Source organism: Triticum dicoccoides, chromosome 4A (genome assembly GCF_002162155.2).
Source record: "Triticum dicoccoides isolate Atlit2015 ecotype Zavitan chromosome 4A, WEW_v2.0, whole genome shotgun sequence".
Lineage (NCBI taxonomy): Eukaryota > Viridiplantae > Streptophyta > Magnoliopsida > Poales > Poaceae > Triticum > Triticum dicoccoides.
The window spans coordinates 204,706,710-204,726,178 of record NC_041386.1 but is presented as its reverse complement, the minus strand read 5'-3'; positions in this window follow the sequence as shown (position 1 = coordinate 204,726,178).

Genomic DNA, 19,469 nt, shown 5'->3' with positions numbered 1-19,469 from the left:
CGCTCCGGCAAGGCAACAAGGCCCCGGCAAGAGGAGCTTGCCGGGAAGACAAACCAAGTTACATCGAAGCCCGGCGAGCGACAAGCTTCCGGACCCGACAAGATAACAACAGCGGCAAGGCGCTTGCCGCGGTAGGCGGCCACTCTGCGTCCACGCTCCAGCACATCCACCAATGTGTCGCTCTGGGGGCCTCTCCGGACGTGCGTGGCGGGAGGCTGTGCAGCTGACAAGATCGCCATCGTGGCGAACGGTGGCGCCCCTAACGGTCCTTTTCTGCACTGTTCGGGTGACTCAGACGGGCATTTAATGCCCTTGTCCCCTGCCGTCAGGGTTAGGTAGGATGCACTATACAAGCAACTGTATCAACTACCTCGCTTTTTACGTTTTTACCCTCCTCTGCGTTGCCACCTGTCGGTGACCCCTTTAGCGTATAAAAGGAGGCCCATGCGCAACGTAGAGGGGGTTCGGCTCATAGGTTCGAAGCCTCAAACAGTTTGCTTCGATCCATCCGTAGCCCAGAGAACATCACACTCTCGCTTTGGAGAGCAAGAACGCCAGATAATACAACCAGACAAGCAGCAGTAGAAGTGTTATCTCTCCGGAGAGCTCCGAAGCTGGGTAAACTGCTCGTGTGCCTCGCCTCGATCTGCTCTTCGTGCGATCTCTGCCCCCCGCCGAACCGAAAGGGGCCCGGTCCGCCGGCCCCATAGGTGTTCGAGGATCAGTTTCCCCGACACTTATGCTTATAGTCAAAATAAAGCTTTTACTAAACATATCGTTGATGCTTTAATGCAATCTTATGAAGAAAAGCTTGATTTGGAAGTTTCAATCCCTAGAAAAGTTTATGATGAGTGGGAAACTACTATTAAAATTAAAATTAAAGATCATGAATGCTATGCTTTATGTGATTTGGGTGCTAGCGTTTCCATGATTCCAAAAACTTTGTGTGATGTGTTAGGTTTCCGTGAATTTGATGATTGTTCTTTAAGCTTTCACCTTGAGGATTCCACTATTAAGAAACCTATGGGAAGAATTAATGATGTTCTATTGTTTCAAATAGGAATTATGTGCCCGTTGATTTCATTGTTCTTGATATTGATTGCAATCCTACTTGTCCTATTATTCTTAGTAGACCTTTCCTTAGAACGATTGGTGCAATTATTGATATGAAAGAAGGAAATATTAGATTTCAATTTCCATTAAGGAAAGGCATGGAACACTTTCCTAGAAAGAAAATTAAATTACCTTATGAATCTATTATTAGAGCCACTTATGGAATGCATACCAAAGATGATAATACCTAGATCTATTAATGCTTTTATGCCTAGCTAGGGGCATTAAACGATAACGCTTGTTGGGAGGCAACCCAATTTTATTTATGTTTCTTGTTTTTGGTGCTGTTTAGTAATAAATAATTCATCTATACTCTGTTTAGATGTGGTTTTATGCTTTTAATTAGTGTTTGTGCCAAGTAGAACCTTTGGGAAGACTTGGGGAAAGTCTTTGCGATCTTGCTGTAAAAAACAGAAACTTTAGCGCTCACGAGATCTGCTGCCATTGTTTACTGGAGAGTGAGATTAAGTTGATTCTATTTTAAGATGATTAATAGATAAATGCCTCACGTCCAGAAATTTATTTCAGAATTTTTGGGGTTACAGAAGTATTCGAAACCTACAGATTACTACAGACTGTTCTGTTTTTGTCAGATTCTGTTTTTCGCGTGCTGTTTGCTTATTTTGATGAATCTATGGCTAGTATCGGAGGTTATGAACCATAGAGAAGTTGGAATACAGTAGGTTTTACACCAATATAAATAAATAATGAGTTGATTACAGTACATTAAGTGGTGGTTTGTTTTCTTATACTAACGGAGCTCATGAGATTTTCTGTTTAAGTTTTCTGTTGTGAAGTTTTCAAGTTTTGGATAAAGATTTGATGGACTATGGAACAAGGAGCGGCAAGAGCCTAAGCTTGTGGATTCCCATGGCACCCCAAGGTAAAATTTAAGGACAACTAAAAGCCTAAGCTTGGTGATGCCCCGGAAGGCATCCCCTCTTTTGTCTTCTTCTATCGGTAACTTTACTTGAGGCTATATTTTTATTCACCACATGATATGTGTTTTGCTTGGAGCATCTTGTATGATTTGAGTCTTTGCTTTTTAGTTTTCCACAATCATCCTTGCTGTACACACCTTTTGATATAGACACACATGAATTGGAATTTATTAGAATACTCTATGTGCTTCACTTATATCTTTTGAGCTAGATAATTTCGCTTTAGTGCTTCAGTTATACCTTTTAGAGAACGGTGGTGGTTTTATTTTATAGAAATTATTGATCTCTAATGCTTCACTTATATTATTTTGAGAATCCTCTAAAACAGAATGTTAATTTTCTTTGGTTATAAAACTAGTCCTAACATGATAGGCATCCAAGATGGGTATAATAAAAACGATCATAAAAAGTGCATCAAATACTGTGAGAAGTTTGATACTTGATGATTGTTTTGAGATATGAAGATGGTGATATTGGAGTCATGCTAGTTGAGTAGTTGTGAATTTTAGAAATACTTGTTCTAAAGTTTGTGATTCCCGTAGCATGCACGTATGGTGAACCATTATGTGATGAAGTCGGAGCATGATTTATTTATTGATTGTTTTCCTTTTGAGTGGCGGTCGGGGACGAGCGATGGTATTTTCCTACCAATCTATCCCCCTAGGAGCATGCGCCTAGTACTTCATTTTGATAACTAATAAATTTTTGCAATAAGTATATGATTTCTCTATGACTAATGTTGAGTCCATGGATTATACGCACTCTCACCCTCCCACCATTACTAGCCTTTCTAGTACCGCGCAACTTTCGCCAGTACCATTAACCCACCATATACCTTCCTCAAAACAGCCACCATACCTACCTATTATGGCATTTCGATAGCCATTCCGAGATATATTGCCATGCAACTTTCCACCGTTCCGTTTACCATGACATGCTTCATCATTGTCATATTGCTTTGCATGATCATGTAGTTGACATCGTATTTGTGGCAAAGCCACCGTTCATAATTCTTTCATACATGTCGCTCATGAGTCATTGCATATCCCGGTACACTGCCTGAGGCATTCACATAGAGTCATATTTTGTTCTAAGAATTGAGTTGTAATTCTTGAGTTGTAAGTAAATAAAGTGCGATGATCATCATTATTAGAGCATTGTCCCAAGTGAGGAAAGGATGATGGAGACTATGATTCCCCCACAAGTTGGGATGAGACTCCGGATGAAAAAAAAGAAAGAAAGAAAAAAGAAGAGGCCATAAAAGAAAAAAGAGAAGAAGGCCCAAATAAATAGAAAAATGAAAAAAGTGAGAGAAAAAGAGAGAAAGGACAATGTTACTATCCTTTTTCTACACTTGTGCTTCAAAGTAGCACCATGATCTTCATGATAGAGAGTCTCATATGTCATCACTTTCATATACTAGTGGGAATTTTACATTATAGAACTTGGCTTGTCTATTCCAATGGTGGGCTTCCTCAAAATGCCCTAGGTCTTCGTGAGCAAGCGAGTTGGATGCACACCCACTTAGTTTCTTTTTGAGCTTTCATACACTTATAGCTCTAGTGCATCCGTTGCATGGCAATACCTACTCACTCACATTGATATCTATTAATGGGCATCTCCATAGCCCATTGATACACCTAGTTGATGTGAGACTATCTTCTCCTTTTTGTCTTCTCCATAACCACAATTCTATTCCACATATAGTGCTATGTCCATGGCTCACGCTCATGTATTGCGTGAAGATTGAAAAAGTATGAGAACATCAAAAGTATGAAACAATTGCTTGGCTTGTCATCGCGGTTGCGCATGATTTAAATACTTTGTGTGGTGAAGATAGAGCATAGCTAGACTATACGATTTTTAGGGATAACTTTCTTTGGCCATGTTATTTTTAGAAGACATAATTGCTTTGTTAGTATGCTTGAAGTATTATTATTTTTATGTCAATATTAAAAAAAATTCTTGAATCTTTCGGATCTGAAAATTCATGCCACAATAATGAAAATTACATTGGGAATTATGCTAGGTAGCATTCCACATCAAAAAATTTGTTTTTATCATTTACCTACTCGAGGACGAGCAGGAATTAAGCTAGGGGATGCTAGAGACGTCTCCAACGTATCTATAATTTTTGATTGTTCCATGCTATTATATATGTGTTTTGGATGTTAATGGGCTTATTTATACACTTTTATATTATTTTTGGGACTAACCTACTAACCCAAGGCAAATTGCTGTTTTTTTGCCTATTTCACCATTTCGCATAAAAGGAATATCAAACGGAATCCAAACGGAATAAAAGGTTCGGGAGAGTTATTTTTGGAACAAACATGATCCAGGGAACTTGGAGTGGATGTCAAGCAACCAACCGGAAAGGAGGCAGTATGGACTAGCATTACTTTGTTGTGTCCCGTCAACTTGCCGAAAGAGGAGAAGCTTGCAGGACAGGAGAAGCTTGTGCACGATGGCTTGCAGGACAAGGAGAAACTTTTGACTAATGCCAGCTCTCCCTCGCTCAGGCGGTGGACGTGCAATAGTTAATTCGATGTCATATTGCCAGAAGCACACACTATACTAGTACTATTATTATTCGTCTTCCTGAAGAGGCGTACCAAGTCTCGGTCCAATCCGAAAATGTTTAACGCCCACACACGAAAAGAGGTAGAAAGGGGCACCGGAGGAGATAGGAGCACCGGAATGCAAAACGGACAACGGGGAAAATGCTCGGATGCATGAAATGAACACGTATGCAAATGCAATGCACATGAAGACATGATATGAGATGCATGACAAAGACAAAAACGCACAGGAGACAAAACTCGACGCCGAGGAAAATAAAATAACTTAGGCCGGAAACGGAAAGAGTTGGAGTACAGATAAGGTAAATAACATCCGGGGTGTTACACCAGACAACTTGCAGAGGGACTTGGACAATAGAGCAGGAAATGCAAGACCGATCTACGGATTGCAAAAGCATGCTTCGACATGCGAGGATGGCTACCTATTCGGACGTGTCAAACCTTGCCACGCTCGATCCGTAAACTACAAAGGGACTCTTTTGGAGTTACGTCGCAGTGTGGCCCAACATAGAGGCCCCGCACACCCGCTTTGCTTCACTGATGAAGTAATGGATCATGAATTCCCCAAAGGATTCAAACTTGTCAATATTGAATCATACGATGGGACAACCGATCCTGTGGTATGGATAGAAGATTTCATCCTCCACATCCACATGGCCCGTGGGGACGACCTCCACGCCATTAAATACCTCCCACTAAAACTAAAAGGGCCAGCTCGGTACTGGTTAAACAACCTTCCTGAAAACTCCATGGGCAGCTGGGAGGACTTGGAAGAGGAATTCCTCGATAACTTCTGAGGAACACATGTCCGGCCACCGGATGCCGCTGACCTAAGTCACATTGTCCAACAGCCCGGAGAATCAGCCAGGGAGCTCTGGACTCGGTTCTTTGTAAAAAAGAACCAAATCGTCGACTGTCTGGACACGGAAGCCCTTGCGGCTTTCAGACACAATATCCGGGACGAATGGCTTGCACGCCACCTCGGCCAAGAAGGACCTAAATCCATGACAACCCTCACTGCTCTGATGACCCGCTTTTGCGTGGGAGAAGACAGCTCACTTGCTCGTAGAAGCAATAATGCCAGCAACCAGGGCACCTCCAAATTCCGAGACGGCAACGGCAAGCCACGAGGAAGTATAAACAACAGTCGCAATGACAATGAAAGATCAGGCAACACAACAGTCAATGCCAGATTCAGCAATCCCAAGCCCGGTCAACGGAAGAAGCCATTCAAGGCGAATCGATACGAACCATCCAACCTAGACAGGATATTGGACCGACCCTGCCAGATTCATGGCCACCCCGATAAACTAGCTAACCTTACCAACAGAAACTTCTTTGTCTTTAAACAGGCTGGCAAGCTCAACGCCGAACACAGGGGGAGGAGGCCGCCAAGTGATAGGGATGACGGAAAGGTTCACCAACGAAACACCGGGGATCAGAAGAAGTCTCCACCCGAGGATCAACTACTCCTAGAACGGAAATAGCAACCCGGCTTACGCCGCCCACTCCATACACCTATATAGTTCGTACCGTGCATACATCATTACGCACTCAAGATACCATGGGCATTGGCAGAAGCACAATACGGACAAGCCTGCAAGCACTCCACTAACCTTTTTTATTAGTATCTATTTTTTTATTTCTTCCTTCTCTATCCTTTAAAAAACATGCGACGAACAAGATAAACATCGGAAACTGGCTCTATTGGAGTCCGGATCCGTACACTCACCTAAAGGGCTATTTCCATCAAGGATTCCCCCCATCGAGGACTGGCGGCGCAGACGTGCAACAGGAGGTCCAAAATAACTTTTTGTAGACCGCACTCTCTATTTCTCGAGCCTGTACTATGCATGTTCCTCCGCCTCCAACGCCGAGCATGTCAAATAGCCTGGAGGATGGCTTTTATATATATCATAAGTAATCATTGGCATATCGCTCAGTTCCCATTAAACAATATCCAAACTAATCATCCGCATTCTTTCCCCAACAAATATGGCTCCTACGGTTATTTCACAGAAATACCTTGGCATAACCTGCCAGGGGCTTGGTGTGGGAACAAATGAGTTGCCAGTAAAAGTCCGAACAACTCTATAACATACTTCGGCATTGCAAGTTTGGCCTTATATGCATCAGCTCCGAATCATTGTCTTGGGTCAATAGTTGGGTTGCCCGGCTCCAGTGCTTGCTACCCTACGTTCCGCTCTATCGGCTAGGGTAGTAAAGGGAGAACTACTGCGATTGTGCCCTGGTCTAAATCGGACGAGAACCTCAATAGAGAAAGACGAAAACTGACTGTCATGATGCGGCGTGAACTGGTCAACCACTTGACGACATCTTGGAATCTTTAGCGATTCTCCATGTCATACGAGTGATCTTTTTCAGATCAAATATGTAAGGCACCATACGCCGCATACATACCAGGGGCTATGTCGTAGCCCCACAATAAAACTCCTATGGCTAAGTGAAAGCGTTAACGCCCTATAGTCCAATTGCCTGGTTCGCCACATTATCACCTCCTTCATGGACCAAGACGTTGGCTAAAGAGTGATTAAATGCCTTTCCAAACACCCCCATACTTCCTACGAGGGGGCTGAAGCCGACGACTGGAAAACTTTCCGATTATATCAAAATGGCCGCACAGGAGGAATTCAAGCTTTCAAGCAAAACATAAATAGATTAACTATAAAATTGTCTTTTACAATTTTCATACACCTCACTCGAACATTATGTCTTTCGAGCACTGACCCTCTACAAAGCGGGCGGCCTCTAGGACGTCTTCAAAATAATGCTTCGGTTTCGAGTGGTCCTTGCCTTTGGGTGGACTCTTCGTCGCAACATCGTTGGCCTTCATCTTCCCCCAGAATGTTTTGACTTGGGAAAAAGCCATCCGCGCAACCTCAATGCACGATGATCGCTTCACAGCATCGATACACGACACCGCATCAACAAGCCTCTGCACCAAACCGAAATAGGTATTCAGAATAGGCTCGGCTGGCCACAACCGGATTACGACATCCTTCATGGCAGCGCCAGATATCCTATGAAGTTCGGCCCATTGGGACATCTGTTCATTGAGCAATAGAGGGCGCTTTGATGCGCCAAACTACGTCCAAAAAGCTTCTCCATTGCATATCCATCTCGCACTTGGTAATACTGTGCAGCATCGACAGAACTCTTCGGCAATTCCAAGAACTCGTCCGGAGAACTCCATACTTGGTTAAGCTAGGCATAGTTCGGGTCACCGAACTTAGTTTGCAGCAGAAAGGGCTTTCCAGCTGCAATTTCCCTCGCCTGTCGAACCTCCTCATGGGCCGCTCTGCATTCCGACCACGCTGCTATAGCCTCTTGTAAGGCCTTGTCCAGATCAGCCGTTAAGGCTTTACTCTCCTTCTCCAGAAATTCACACCGGCCGGTAGCATTCTCCAGTTCAAGCATCATAGTGGACATCTTCTCCTCATCTTGGTGCCGTGTAGATTGTTCGGCTTTTAATTCAGCCGATGCCTTTTCGGCAGCAGCATTACTACGACGGGCCTGCTCCTTGGCCCGGGCCAGCTCTGCTCAAAGAACTTCAACGGCGGCAGCACCATCTGCAGCCATGCATATTCCAGCATCTAAATCTCAGCATCATGCTTATACCACAAAAATGTATGAGGATTGCCCCGAATACGTACCTTGCGACTCGTCAAGATGCATATAAATTAAAGCAAGATCATCCGCTGCCACATCAAGCTTCCACTTCAAATCGGCAATTTCCATAGTCCGGGAAGCGTCCAAGGGGGAAGCAGCATGTGTTCAAAGTTGATCAGGTTAGTACTCAACACAATCCTTTTTGATCCTCTGTTTTGCTTCCCAGTGGAAGCCAACCCGAGTATCAGGGGATACTACCTATACACAAGCGCATCTTTGCAAATGAAACATAGCTGAAAACATTATGTTACAAACCTCGAAGACCTTCAGTAGGCTCATGAAGGCTTCATTTAATCCGCTCTTCACGGACAAAATCTTTTCAATCAATGTACCCATCAAGGTAAGCTGTTCCCCCGAGACAGATGCTTTCCGTAACATGTCCACAACATATGTGGAGTCCCCGGGTCTCCCGAAGCTGCTCCAAAAGCACAATCATCCTTTTAATAAATCTGCTCACCCTTCTCCAAAATCACTGTCGGCTGTGAACCAGATAGTCCAGGGACTTTGTTACCATCAGCCCTGGAATCCCAGATGGTCGGAGGTCCACCTTTGGGTACTACCTCTTTTGTCCCATGGTCTAAAGGGACCATCCGCGATGACACTTTAGAGTCATCCGCCTTATTGGGCGAGGAGGTTAGAGGAGGCGTCTCGCTCTCATCCATCTCTAGGAGGAGACTCCCCAAAGAAGAGGATCACCCAGAAAAATTCTGTGCCGACCTGTAAAAATGCATAAATACGTTACGCGTATCTTCGGTAACAATAACGGAGCAGGACGCTATCAAAGTAGTCCGGATTCTCTTACGGTTTGGCCGAGGGCTTGTCCCCCAGTTGGAGCTGCTCAACGGTGTCGCTTTCCAATCCCAAGCTGATCGACGGTGGCATCTTGCCCTTCTTGGAAGGCCGCCTCTCCCAATCATCGGAGGCGGCCCTTCTCCTCCTGTTTGGAGAAGGGATACTTGGTCCTTTTCCGCCTCCGTCTTCGGGCGAGGAAAGGTTGATTTCCCCGGACTCAGCGTCCGACTTAACTCCGGAACCAAGTTCATCTTGGGTCTTCTCTCCCTCCCCTGTTGGTGCCTGGTATGGCACCGAGGCCAGCATCCTTGTTAACACAGGAGTAGTTGATTCTTGGGAAGGGGATCCGGACACCTAATCCGTTCCACCTGCTTTATCCAGCCCTGAAAAAGGATGATACTATTGGTATCTTGCCACTGGGTATCTGACTATAAGGTATTCGGTAAACGGGTACTTACCGAGGTATCCGGATGGTTACAGTGTAGGCCGACATCTTCGGTGGTGTCCGGCCATGGCCTTCGTTTCTCGAAGCCCTTCGTGTGTTGTGCCGAAGAAGTGATGAAGAGTCCGCGGCCCTTCTGGATTGAACTCCCATAGGCGGAGAGGCCGTGGCTGGCACGGCAGGGTCCGACGAACTAGCATTACTTGAACGACGTTGTCTATGTCGATGTCCCTCTCAATGAGGCTTCGGATGCAACTTTGCAGAGTTCACACATCATTCGTTGATCCCCAATCCAGCCCCTTGTTAATCCATGATGCAAGTTAAATTGGGGGGCTAGATCGGAATGCGGGCACAATTGCCCACTTGGAGCCGCGGGGCTCGGTGATATAGAACCACCCCTACTGCCACAGACTGGAAGATTTGGCGAAGGATCCTTTCAGCCAAACGGCGCTAGCAAGCTTGCTCACTATTGGGCTGCCGCACTCGGCCTGCTCCCCCTTTACCAGTTGCGGCTTCACATCAAAGGTCTTGAGCCACAAGCCGAAGTGCGGAGGAGTTCAGAGGAAGGCTTCGCACGTGACAATAAACACCGAGATGAGAAGAATAGAGTCCGGGGCCAAATCGTGAAAGTCTAGACCGTAATATAACATGAGCCATCGGACGAAGGGGTTAAGTGGGAACCCCAACCCGCGGAGGAAGTGGGACACGAACATGACCCTCTCGCCGGATCTGGGGGTGGGAATAACCTGCCCCTCGGCGGGAAGCCGATGATGATTTCAGCGGTCAGGTACCTTGCTGCCCGAAGCTTTGCAATGTCTTCCTCTACAATAGAAGAAGCTACTCACCGGCCTTGACGGCTAGATCCAGACATGATTGGGGCTGGTGGCCACCGAAACCCGGGTGTTGGAACTCGGGGTAGCAGGGGTTGAGAAAGAGGAAATCGTGGAAGAAAAAGACGGGTTTGTACCCCTATAGAAAGGCTGCAAATATCAAACGTCTCCTCTTGGGCCTCAAAAACCTTCTTGTTTCCAAGGAGTTGTACGCAAGCGACGGTTGGGTTACCCACGTCCGGGTTGACAGGAATCCCTTAAAAGGGAGGCATGATCTCCGCTTGGATAAGACGCACCAATAAGACCACGTCTTGGGACGTGGGGCGACGGGCCGGGTAAACCGGTTCACAAGTAGTGGCCGGGCAGGCATGGTGTCATATTACCAAAAAGTGGTCGGTGAGTTGAACTCATGAAATATTATGTCCTTTGCGGTTGTGCATACAAGTCCAGATGCAATCATTACATCTGAAGATCAACTACGAGTTCGGAAGGGGGAACCAGCCTTGCAATGCCGAAGACAATCTGCGTGCCGGACTCCTTGTCATTGAAGCCAGGTTCAGGGGCTACTAAGGGAGTCCTGTATTAAGGGGTCCTTGGGCGTCCGACCTCTTATCCATGGGCCAGACTGACAGGCTGTGAAGACATGAAGGCCGAAGACTGTACCTGTGTCCGCATTGGACACTCCTTGGCGTGGAAGGCAAGCTTGGTGACCGACTATGCAGATTCCTTCTTATGTAACCGACTCTATGTAACCCTGGATTCCCCCAGGTATCTATATAAATCAGAGGGGCTAGTCCGGAAAGGATAAACTCATTACCATAGTGCTACAGGCTACGCTTCTAGGGTTTAGCCATTACGATCTCGTGGTAGATCAAGTCTTGTAATACTCATATTCATCAACATCAATCAAGCAGGAAGTAGGGTATTACCTCCATAGAGACGGCCCGAACCTGGGTAAACATCATGTCCCCCGTCTCCTGTTACCATTGATCCTAGACGCATAGTTCGGGACCCCCTACCCGAGATCAGCCGGTTTTGACACCGACAACGAGCCAAGCGCAAAGTTTACTAGTACTACTACTATAGAGGTATGAACTATACTACTAGGAACCGGATGGAGGAGCGTCTGCACTCTTATTATATTTAAAAAATGTGATAAAGCAATCTTCAACACATTTGGTTCTCTTAGAGGGTTCTCGCATGTGATAATGGAAGTTGATTGCAAGGAACACTCTCCACAATTCTTTCTTAGTTCTAGCTCATATCCTGTTACAAATAGGAGGGCTCAGTAATATTTCCTCTTTTTTTGTTATTCAGCATGTAAATAGGTCAGCAAACCTTGCAGCGCATCTTTGTGCGAACCATGCTTGCAACACCTTGAATGTGCCTGAGAGCTGGCTTGATGAAACACCTTGCTTCCTTCTTCTTTTTTTGCGGGGTACCTCGCTTCCTAGTGACCAATCTCTTGCATGATCATCCAAAGAATGCTGATATATGAATAAAGCTCTCTCATTTACCCGCAAAATAGATTACGCCATATTAACCAAAAAGGAGGGAGCATGGACTAGCACTACTTTTTTGTGTGTCCCGTCAACTCGTAGAAAGAGGAGAAGGTTGCATGACAAGGTGAAGCTCGCATACGCCTTTTGACTAATGCAACCTACCCTCGCCCAGCTGGTGGACATGCATCAGTTCGGTCGGTGTCAGATTGCCAGAGGCATACACTGTAGTTCCCAACATGCGGAGTACCATCATTGTTCGACTTCACGACGAGGCCAAGAGCCAAGCGCAAGGTTTAGTAGTACGAGTAGTACTACTACTAGAACTGCATGCTGGAGCGTCTGTAATCTTATTTTATTTTAATATCTGCTAAAGTACACATTCATTCATGAGAAGGGCGGAAAACGGCAGCATAATAGTATAGTATTAAAAAACATCAAACATGTAATGATGATATCGATCAACCATGCTCGAATATATCTTGGCCTCCATGCAAGCATGTCTGTGTGTTCTCGCGCCTCGTCTCTCTCAAGGAACACCGGGTAGGCCATTTTGCCGTCAATTGAGATTGATTTACTCACACTTCGGTCCCACATGTCAGTGATATGCCAAGAGGAGGTCCGTTGACCAACTGGCCATACGCGTACTTGGTTTTGCACCTTCATACTACTCCTCCCTCCGTCACAGTTTTCGGGGCACGCTTCACTCGGATGCATTTCTCTCAATGCATACCCACCACCAGAGAGACTTTAGACGCGTTTAGTTTAATGCTTAATTAATTAGGGCGTGATAACCGCAATTAAGTCCACAATTTTCTCTCGATATACTATGGAGTTGAGTAAGTGAAAGCATGTGTGTACCCAGGGTGGAAGCACTGCATGCATGTGTGTATGCATTATTTTCTCTAGTAATAGATGCCATGCTATAACTACCAATGCTATTTTTCTGGCCGATTGCTAGTCGCCTTGGTCCTGAAGATTTTTTATTATTTTTTGAAGCACGCTCTATAAACAGTGACAGATGGAGTAGTATGAGAAGATTCAAAGAAAAGTGTATTGATGGTTGCTTCTTTCGAGCAACTTACAGTAGGAAAGGAGGGGCTTATGATTTGACAGCTCATTACTCACTATTAATGCGGCACAATGACCGAGTTGAGTCTCCCACGCGGTTGTGCACTACTCCCTCGGTTACTTAGAACGGAGGTGGTCCTCGCGTTCCCAGGTGGCTTCATGGTCGGAATGATGTGACCACTTGACTTTGAGGAATTTGATTGACTTGTTGCAAGTCTTGCGCGCAGTTTCTTCAAGAATAGCAACTGGGTGCTCACGATAAGAAAGGTCTTCTTGGAGATCAATGTCTTCGAAGTTGACGGTGCGGTCAGGGGTCTTGAAGCACTTGCGGAGCTGAGAGACATGGAACACGTCGTGCACATTTGCAAAGTTGGAGGGAAGCTCGAGTTGATAGGCGAGATCGCCTCTCTTGCTGACGATCTTTAAAGGACCCACGTATCTAGGGGCAAGCTTCCCTTTGATACCAAAGCGACGAGTACCTTCCATTGGAGAGACGCGGAGGTAAACATGGTCTCCAATGTCGAAAGGCAAATCACGATGCTTACTATCAAAGTAGCTCTTCTGGCGCGATTGCGCTTCTTTGAGGTTATCACGAATGACTTTGCACATTTCTTCTGCCTCTGTGATCAAGTCATTTCCAAGAAGTTGACGTTCACCGGTCTCTGACCAGTTGAGAGGAGTATAGCACTTCCTGCCATAGAGAATTTCAAATGGGGCCTTGCCCGAACTCGCTTGAAAGCTGTTGTTTTAGGAGAACTCGGCATATGGATGACAATCTTCCCACTTCATACCGAAAGAGATAACGCAAGCCCTGAGCATATCTTTGAGAATCTGATTGACACGCTCGACTTGGCCGCTAGTTTGAGGATGAAAAGTTGTGCTGAAATGGATGTTGGTGCCCATGGCCTACTAAAAAGAATCCCAAAACTTGGAGGTAGAGATGCTGCCACGGTCTGAAGAGATCAACTGTGGAATGCCGTGCAGAGAGACAATCCGAGAGGTATAAAGCTCTGCCAATTGAGCTGCAGTGATAGACTCTTTGATAGGCCGGAAATGGGCCACTTTAGTGAGTTTGTCGATGACAACGAATATAGCATCATTGCCACGCTTGTACTTTCGAAATCCCGTCACGAAGTCCATCTCAATGTGGTCAAACTTCCATTCTGGAATGGCAAGAGGTTGGAGGAGACCAGCTGGTCGTTGGTGTTCGGCCTTCACTCTTCTGCAGACATCACATTCATTCACGAACTGAGCAATCTCACGCTTCATTCGAGTCCACCAGTACGCCTGCTTGAGGTCGTGGTACATCTTTGTACTTCCAGGGTGGATAGAGAGGAGTGAATTGTGAGCCTCAATCATAATGACTATTCGAAGGTCACCTTTAGGCACAATAATGTGATCCTCGAAGAAGAGAGTATCCTTGTCATCAAGGCGATAGCACTTGTACTTGAATTGACTCTTGGCAATCCCAATCTTCACCTTCGTCGCCATAGCATCAAGAAGTTGAGCCTCGCGAATTTTATCTTCCAAAGTAGGAGAGACTTGAAGGTTGGCGAGGAAACCTTGAGGAACAACTTCAAATTGAGTTTGCGGAAAGCTTCACAAAGCTCGGGTTGGTAAGGCTTGAGAATCAAACTATTGCAGTAAGCCTTCCTGCTCAATGCGTCAGCAATTACATTGTCCTCGCCTGGAGTATATTCAATGCTCGGATTATACTCTTGAATCATTTCGACCCAACGAGTCTGCCTGAGGTTGAGATTAGGCTGAGTGAAGATGTACTTGAGACTCTTGTGGTCAGTGAAGATGTCCACTTTTCTTCCCAATAAGAGATGTCTCCAAGTCAAAAGAGCATGCACAACTACCGCCAACTCGAGGTCATGAGTGGGGTAGTTCTTCTCGTTGGGCTTCAACTAGCGAGAGGTATAAGCCACAACTTTCTTATCTTGCATCAACAATGCGCCAAGACCTTGAAGAGAGGCATCACAGAAGACCTCGAACGGTTTGGATTCATCAGGAGGAGTCAGAACTGGAGCAGTGACTAATTTCTCTTTCAGGGTGTTGAAAGCGATGTCACATTCAGGAGACCAAACGTACTTCACGTGCTTCTGGAGAAGGTTGGAAAACGGCTTCACGATCTTTGAGAAGTTCTCAATGAACCTTCGACAATAGCTTGCGAGACCAAGGAAACTGCGGAGTTGCTTCACGTTCTGAGGTGGTTCCCAATTCACAATTGCAGACACCTTCTCAGGATTCACCGCTATTCCCTTGGCAGAGATGATATGCCAAAGATAGAGAACCTCATCGAGCCAAAACTCGCACTTTGAAAACTTGGCGTAGAACTGATGTTCTCTGAGCTTATCCAGCACCAAACATAAGTGCTTGGAATGATCTTTCTTGTTCTTGGAATAGACCAAAATGTCATCGAGGTAGACCAGGACGAAGTCATTTGTGTAGGGGTTGAAGATGAAGTTCATCATGCGAGAGAAAGTCGGAGGAGCGTTGACGAGGCCAAAAGACATGACAGTGTATTCAAATGAACCATAGCTTGTTCTGAATGCTGTCTTGGGGATATCTTGCTCATGAATTCGAATCTGGTGATAGCCCATACGGAGATCAAGCTTTGATAATACTTGAGCACCTTTGAGTTGTTCAAACAGCTCGTTGATGTTGGGAAGTGGGTACTTGTTCTTTATAGTCTTCTTGTTCAATGGACGGTAGTCAACATAGAGTCGGTCTGTTCCATCCTTCTTCTTCGCAAAAAGAACTCCACAACCCCATGGAGAAGAACTAGGTCGGATGAGACCCATACGCTCTTGTTCATCGAGTTGTTTGAACAGCTCCTTCAACTCTTTGGGTCCCAGCTTGTAAGGATGTTTGCAAACAGGTTCCGTGCCAGGCTCAAGATCGATGACGAATTCAACTGGCCGGTGCGGAGGCATTCCTGGAAGCTCTTCTGGAAAGACGTCTTGATATTCACAAACGACTAGAATTTGAGAGATGGCATCCAGTTCATCCTTCTCATTGAGAGAAAACAGACGGATGGTATTATCCCGAGCGGCAAAGACAATTACATCCTCAAAAGAATGAGTCAATTGAATCTGCCTGGCTGCACAATCAAGCTGAGCCTTGTGCTTAGAAAGCCAGTCCATTCCAAGAATAATATCAATATTCGAGTTACCAATGACCATTGGAGAAGCCATAAACTTGAAATAACCCATCATGATAGAAATATCCGGAATCTCGTAGTTTGCGAGCAATCATTTACGCAGTGAGACAACTGCTAACGGTTTATGCAAAACTTGAGAAGACAACTCATGTTTAGATGCAAAAGGTCTCGAGATGAACAATGCGATGCACCAGTGTCAAAAAGTACTTTTGCAGGAACATCGTTAACAGGAAGGTTACCCATGATGACATCTGACGAGTCCTCTTCCTGAGCTGCATTCATCAAGTTGACCTTGGCGTGCTTGGGGTTATGCTTGACCACAACTATACTTGCCGATATCACAGGAGGAGTAGGAGGAGGAGGGAGATGCCTCTGATTGAAGCATTTGTTGGCATAGTGACCCTTCTGTTGGCACTTGTTGTATGTGACCTCTGAAAGCGGACGGTGATACAGAGCACTTGATCTTGAAGCTTGAGATGAAGTCTTGTTCCGAAAGCCAGGGTTGGGTGGGTGGGAAGATCCACTACCACCTTTGCTCTTCTGCTGATAAGGCTGAGGGAACGGAGGAGGAGGAAGCCAATACTTCTGCTGCTTAGCCACTTGAGTTGAGGAAGAAGGAGTTGCATGTCTGACTCGCTTCTTGGAAGCATCGCACTTCAGTTGAGCAGTCTCTTGCTGCATTGCCATGTTGTAAGACTCATCGTACCTCTTGGGCTCAAAGAGGATGAGAGCTAGCTAGATTTATTCCTTGAGACCACCCCTGAACTGGTATATCATGCTGTTTTCGTCAGGGACGTCTTTCTTAGCAAAACGTGCGAGCTTCTCAAACATTTTGTTGTACTCGTAAACAGACATAGTGCCTTACTTCATGTTGCGGAATTCCTCACGCTTGCTCTCAACCACACTCTGAGGAATATGATGAGCTTTGAAGTATTGACGGAATTCATCCCAGGTAATCACACGGCCTCCTCTGGAATCTTTGTACTGCTGAAACCATTCTGCAGCTTGGTCTTTGAGTTGGAAGGAGGCGAACTTGACAAAGTCCTCAGGCCTGACGTTACTGCACTCGAAATGCTTGCATATGTCCTCGAGCCAATCATCAACGTCTATTGCCTCAACACAGTTGCTAAAGGTATTTGGATAGTTAGCAAGGAACTGGTTGAGTGTAGCAAACTGATTCTGATTGTTGCCATGACCCTGGTTCCCTGGGTTGCGCTCTTGAAGAAGTTGCATGATCAGTTGCGTGTTTGCATTGGTAGCGGCCATTACAGTTTGCCATGCCTCCAGAGGTGGAGGTGGTGGTGGCAGATCAGGATTCGGAGTCGTGCGCGTTGGAGGAGCCATCCTAAAGAGGTTGACATCCATTAGCACATTGACAGACAAATGTTTAAGCTGAATCAAACGGGTTGAAATTGCAACATAAAGTCTTCACATCCGAACCAAATGAACGAATGCATTCCAATCGAAATGGTCACATATCCATAAATTGAGAAGCCACTTAGAATTGAGGTAGAAGAAAAACAACAACAAGGTACGGACAAGAACGAATACTTGGTGAGGATCACCCAATGTCAAACCAAATATCCACGGAAGAAGAACTAGAGCTACAAGAATTCCCACCTATGAAACTCCCGAACCTTTCTGGTTATGGAATCAGGTGTTGGGGATATAGGGGAAGCATAATATCTCACCCAAAACTAGCAAATCCTACATCCAGCTGTATCCATCCTTCAACACATAACCGAGAAACCTTCGGAAATCATTTACCTCAACCTTCGAAAAGCATCCGTTATACAAGTTATGGCAATACTCCCGAACTCCCACCTCAGTACTGGGTGGCGTCGAGGTTATCTCACCAACAACTGCATAAAAGAGATTTTCGATGTCGGCGAAACTCAGGTATTCCAGAATCTCAATGATAAAATTGTGACGACAACACCTCGGAGCTCAACTCCCCGGGACACTGCCACAACCCCTAAATGACAGGAGGAACCAAGAACAATGTTCCCGTCACAAATCGATCGGAAAAATTCCAAGATACCCGCGTGATCCTAAATTTTTTTTAGTGAAATTTGAGAAGAGAAGAGTCAAAACTCTATGTCAGGATGCCTTACCAGAGCGATGAAGGGACTGAGGAGTAAAAAGAATTCGTAAACTCTCCGATATATATAATCCTAAATGACTCAAAACATTTTTCTACACTCAACAACGCCAATGATTCAATCAATCAGGGGGCTCCTAAGGTCGGGGAAGGCTCTGATTACCAACTTGTAATGCCCTCGATGCGGCTATATCTCCTACGTGTCGAAGCACGACTTAGAGGCATAACCACATTGAAAGCAATGTCGGAAGTAAGGTAATCTTCACAACAACCCATGTAAATAGATAAAAGGGGAAAGGATACATAGTTGGCTTACACTCGCCGCGTCACACAAATACATGAATAACATTACAATCATCCAATACACTCATGGTCCGACTATGATACCAAAATTAAGATCAACCCCCACATGTGACACAATCCCTGATCGCCCCAATTGGGCACCACTACTGATCATCTGGGAAAGACACATAGTAACGGCGAGAGTCTTCATCGAACTCCCACTTGAGCTCAAGCGCATCGTCTGGAACGGTATCATCGGTCCCCGCATTTGGTTTGGAAGTAATCTATGAGTCACGGGGACTCAGCAATCTCGCACCCTTGCGATCTAGACTATTTAAGCTTATAGGTAAGGCAAGGTATGATGTGGAGCTGCAACAAGCGACTAGCATATATGGTGGCTAACATACGCAAATGAGAGCGAGAAGAGAAAGCAAAGCATGGATGAACAACTATGATCAAGAACTGATACTAGAACAACCTACGTCAAACATTACTCCAACACCGTGTTCACTTCCCGGACTCCGCCGAGAAGAGACCATCACGGTTACACACGCGGTTGATTCATTTTAATTAAGTTAAGTTTCATGTTATCTACAATCGGATATTAACAAATTCCCATCTGCCCATAACCGCGGGCACGGCTTTCGAAAGTTCAAATCCATGCAGGGGAGTCCCAACTTAGCCCATCACAAGCTCTCACGGTCAACAAAGGATATTCCTTCTCCCGAGACATTCCGATCAGACTCAGCATCCCGGTTACAAGGCATCCTCGACAATGGTAAAACAAGTCCAGCAACACCCCCCGAATGTGCCGACAAATCCCGATAGGAGCTGCACATATCTCATTCTCAGGGCACACTCAGATTGTCCAAACTTCCGGTAGGCCAGCCCAGAGTTGCCCCTGGTGGCCACCGGTGGCTGACGAGGTGGACGAACACTCAGAGGAACACTGGCCCGGGG